The sequence below is a fragment of the Manis javanica genome, chromosome 12 (genome assembly GCF_040802235.1).
Source record: "Manis javanica isolate MJ-LG chromosome 12, MJ_LKY, whole genome shotgun sequence".
Classification (NCBI taxonomy): Eukaryota; Metazoa; Chordata; class Mammalia; order Pholidota; family Manidae; genus Manis; species Manis javanica.
Window position 1 is genome coordinate 58285539 of NC_133167.1, and position 5243 is coordinate 58290781.

A 5243-nucleotide genomic window follows, 5' to 3' on the forward strand; every position below is an offset into this window, starting at 1 on the left:
TATTGAGTCCCTTAGTATTCATGCCTAATGCAGCCATGACTGCTAATAAGCGGCTAGTAGTCTTCCTCATGGGAGGTAACATGTTAGTCAAGTGCTAGGGTTCTGCAGTCATGCAGGCCTGGGCTGGAGTTACAGTGAAGCCTCTCACTAGCTGTGTGATCCTGGGCTTCCATTTTCTCATCAATATGATAGTGCACCATGATACATACTCCATATCTGTTTGTAGGTATCTTAGAAAACATATGTGACATGCTTTGTCCAATTCCTGGTTGTAGTAAGTGCCCAACTGATGGTGCTCATTGCCGCTATTATTACTATTATTAATAGGCTCTGTCATACTGTGAGGCACCTGGGCTGTCAGAGGTCATTGCTTCTCCAGAACTCTTTTGAAAAGATAATATTTTCAGGAACCATTTTTAACTGGTCAAATGAGAGTCCACTGCTTCCCCAGTCCCTCCCCTTGTTTGAAGCTTGGCTTTCCAGATAGGCACCTATCTTCTGCCCCTGTGCCTAATTGCATCCATTCCTGATGTTCTGATTAGTTATGTATTGATCTATTGTTGATCCATCGTCATGGATGTGTCCTTTTAAACACAGCATGGTGAGGTGAACACCTAGTCATGCCCTTATGGCTAACAAGTGCATGACTTCTCTCATCAGGAAAATCCTTACTGTGTGGTGCTACCTTATGAGGCTAATCACTCATCCTTGCTACCATTTAGTGAGCGTCTCAGGGCCACTCCAGGTGTCAATGACATCCCAGGCCTCATCTCTACTCCTTGTGACATCTTTAATCCTTAGAAATTGAGAAAGTGAAGCTTAAGACTCCTTTTTTTTTAACTGTAAAGGGTTGTTTTATTATGTAACATAGGCAACATAAGTCAATAAATTTTTAAAGAACTTAGTAGTATGGTGTGATTCCTTCCACTGCCAATCGCCTTTGCTTCTCCAAAGTGAGGCATGATCTTCAATACAAATAGTCCTTTTAAAATAAACTTTTGTTCAATCCAGTTATGATCAGTCAGTCCAATTTTCTTCTGACTCAGCCTCTTTGCTCTCCATGAATATGGACATACTTCAAAAACTCCCCACCTGTGATCTGAGTTCCATTTCTTCAAGCAATTTGCTTTGGGACAACATTTAGGGTCAGAGGAGATGAATCTGCCTGGCTCTCAATTTCAGACACCCTCTACCCCTGAGTTAAGTTCAAATCATATTCATTCCTAAGCTGTCATACGCCAAGAATAGTATAGATCATTGGGACATGCAAATACCTAAGATTAAAAAAAAATTCTCTATTAGTTCTTTCATAGGTGTAGCAGACCTGTCTTGTAGTTCTTTCCCACAGAGCTAACACACAGTTCTGTGAGTAAAGGAAACCACATATGTACTCTACGAGGCATTTCCAACGATGTAGGTCTACAGAAAAAGCCCCATCGGGATAGATCTCGAGGAAGCTTAAGACTCTTAACTGTGTTCTTACTGTCTGTGTGATTTGGGGCAACATGATGAACCCTTTTAAGTCCAGGCGGCTCCTCATCTGGGAATTAGAGGAGCTCCCAGGAATGCTCACAGGCTTGTAGGATGAAATAAGAGGACTATGCAGGGCCAGGGGCATGGTCACACACACAGTAGGCACTCTAAGAATGTTTGGTGATATGACTTGTCAAGCGTCACATAGCTAGAAGAGCCAAGCTAGATTTTAGTCCAGATCTGTTAGCACTTTGAACATATGGGAGAAAGTGCTTGTTACGAAATTGCAAAGTGTCCTCTGAAGGCCTTCCTCCTGGCATAATCTTGGAAGAGGGAGCAGTGGCCAAAGCCTCCCTCTCACTCTTGGGGGGTTCCTCTTTCTCCTCCCTTCTGGACTGCTATCCATTCCCCCAGCCTCCACTGACTACATGGGAGGACCATGAACATTGTTTCTAAAAGAATTGCAGCAAAATGCACATAACATAAAATTTGCCATTAGTGACTGTTGGTACTTTCATAATGTTATACAACCACCACTGCTGTCTAGTTCCAGAACATCTTCATCATTCCCAAAGGAAACCCCTTACCCAGTGAGCAGGCATTCCTGTCCTTCCTCCTGACCCCCTGGCAAAATCTGATCTGCCTTCTCTGTCTCTGTGGACTTACCTATTCTGAAGATTTCATATAAAGGGAGTCCTATGATATATGGCGCTTGTGCCTGGCTTCTTTCACTTAGCAGGAGCGATCTGAAGTGGAAAAGAAAGGACCTTGTCTGAAGCACTGTGGGGCTTGTCTATATCTCTGCCTTTCTTTACATCAGCTCCAGGCAGACAGTAAGGAAAAATTTCCCACTGTTTTATTTTCAGCAACTTCTCTTACCCATTGACTCTCTTCGTTATAACAGAACTGGCTGTTTCTCCGGAACCTTCCTGCCATGCACTGGCTAGGATCTGTAAGCCCATCAAACGTGGCAGAATCTGCTCATGATGGAAAGGCTCCCCCACTGTGGTGCTTTGTGGGTCTTGCTTCTGTGGATTGTTCCTCTCTTTCAGTAGCAGATTGCTGTTCCTTTTTAGAATGACAAGTTTCAAAATCTCATGCAAGGCAGACCTTTAACCTAGCCTCCCTTATGATCTATGCAGGAGCTCAGGTCACTCACATACACTTAGTAATGTTATCTGGAAATGAAGAACACCTGAGCAGAGAGCTGTGAGAAGGAATTAACAAATAACTCACAGGGTTTTCCAAGTCTAAAATGCTACATTAAAGAATAGATTTTTTCTAATAAGGAAAAATAGATACTGAACTGCAACATATCACAATGTACATAAAATTAAGGGTTAGGGAGGTTTATACAGAGAGAATGGGTTGATGGTTGGAATTGAAGTCTCTGGTTCCTTTGGTAATTGTATTTCTTACTGCAAGTGATTACACTGGCATTTTGGTTTTACTAAAGCAACAGTAGTAACAACCCAATACACCAAAAAAGCAAGAGGAGTTGAGGTTGTGGGTAATGCCAGAAGGCAGGACTGGATAATCATCTCCTGAGGTCATCTGCAGTTGCACAGGTCTATGTGTCTGAGTCATCTTTCTATTTCTTGGGATTTTGTGGAAGAAGAAAGAGGACATCGCACATGACAGGAGTCAGGGCAGCTTGTCATCCTTTTACCCATCTTGGCTTATGCATATTTGCATAGTAATTTCTGTTTGGAAATTGATTTACAGCAATTGCAGGTGGCAGGGAAAGCTTGTTTCAAGGCAGGATTTGAAGTGGAAAAGAAAGTACCTTGTCCAGAGCTTTCTCCAAGTCAGGTCATGCTGAGTGAAGGTTCCTTGTTGGGAGAGAAAGGAATTCCCCACGGGCCCTGTCTTCTCACTGCAGCTGACAGCTCTACTGCAGGCATGGTGCCTCCCTAGCTGTCAGTCATTCGGGGGCAACCTATGACTCCAGGACCTCTCTGGGTTATTAAGGGGAAAGGCATACATGAGTCAGGCTGAAGGCAATGTATGTGACATAGAAACTGCCACAGAGCAAAGAAGTTGAGCACCTGCCTCCCTGTAGTTGCCACCAAATAATGCTTTCCATTAGAGGGTGTTCTGTCTGAGGGGCGTCTGTGGTGTGTGTGTGTATGTGTATAGCAGGGTGGGGTAGGAAAGAAAATAGATTTTCAGTTTTCTTGTTTATTTCAAACACCCACAAATTTGAATGAACACCTCCATACATATGCTTAATGATACTGCCAAATCACTATATAGATAGATTTGACGTCTGGAACCCTAAAGTCACTTGTTTCTGCTGCCTATAAAACTGCGTTAGTTGGTGAGTTGTTCATCAGTGAGCACTAAAAATGCCAGATAACGCCACCACAGGATTGTTGCTCCCCTATTCTTTGTAAACAGATATATGTGGTATACACATATTTTCATCTCACTTATTGTCTAAATTTGAAGCTGAATTGGAAATAAATCCATCAGGAATATGTACTTAACAACACATTTAAATAGTCACTAATCGGCACCAATAGCTCTCTAGTTATTTATTCTCATTTCATTTTCCCAAACTGAAGAACTTTTCTCAGTCCTCTTGAATTTCTTATCCAAGACCCATTAAGTTTGAGAGATTGTGTTTTCTTTTTGTGCTGTCATCATCTCTAGCTATAGCTTATTCTAAAATTGGATCTATTCCAGGGTGTAAATATTTGTTAATGGGTTTTGAAAGCAAAATACTTAATGATGCTTAGGAGTCTTTTATAACAGGCCTAGAATAGATTTTTAAAGCAATCTGAATACTTTTGACATATGTGTACATGTATATGGTTCTGGTGGAAAAGTTCACTCATTCACCCAACAAATAATTAGGTATGCAAAGCAGATAATGTTTAGGCATGATCACCCTGGGTGGGCTATGCTTCAAATTTGACTAAAGGGATGGGTGTTTTAAACATCGTCACTGATGTGTGGTTTTGGACTGCATTAAACTTGCTGACAGTTGCTAAAAGGAGATGATGGAATTTCTCAGGGTTCTGGAAACTACATGAGATTTCCTCTCAGCAGCTTTTGGGTAGAGAAAGGATCATTTCTAGGAAGTTTTAGATTTACACATTTTGAAGAAACAGTGTTCAAGAAACACGGGTTTCATTTTTAGATCTGTTCTAGGACTGATACTGCTCAAGGACTGGGATATATTTATTTTGGAAAGTTGCATAAAAGGCTGTGATTCTTTAGAAACGTTACATATTTCCATGTTAAGTTCCTTTTAATACAGTGTGCCATTTCAATTTCAAATGTCCATTAAAATGCTTATTAGAGAGTTACTGATTAACCTTTACTAAAAACAAATGGGTAATCAGGTTAAATTAGGAACATGTTATCCAGTAACACTGCTTAAAGTGAAGTTTACTCCTGAAAGTTCCTAACTATCAATGGCTAGCTTGAGGATGACTCTTACTAAGTGAACATACTAATTCAGTTAAGTGGGAGGATTCTTTCTCCTCCCCTGACGCATATGAGGTATCAGCATCTGTGAGGTATCAGTGAGGATTTGATAAGGGAAACCGACTCCCAATGAGTGATATGGAACAAATAATTTATCATGGGGATTAGACCTGACAAAACTATGAGAACAGGTGAAGAAGTCTATTTTATCCAACAAAGCTAAATTCCTAAATGGCATTCTGTAAGTTGATTTAATTTTATGTTTGATTTATTTTTCAATATTGCTAATTGAGAAAGATGTATTGGAATTTTTTAAACATTCTGGTTATTTGAAG

General features: G+C 40.7%; 1 non-coding gene across 1 annotated transcript; it reads right to left on the minus strand.

Moving 5' to 3' along the window:
* Positions 1-1322: 1322 nt before the first annotated feature.
* LOC118972808 (small nucleolar RNA SNORA18) lies at positions 1323-1453 on the minus strand. The gene has a single exon (XR_005061895.1). It is a non-coding gene; the product is annotated as a small nucleolar RNA SNORA18 (small nucleolar RNA).
* Positions 1454-5243: the final 3790 nt, after the last annotated feature.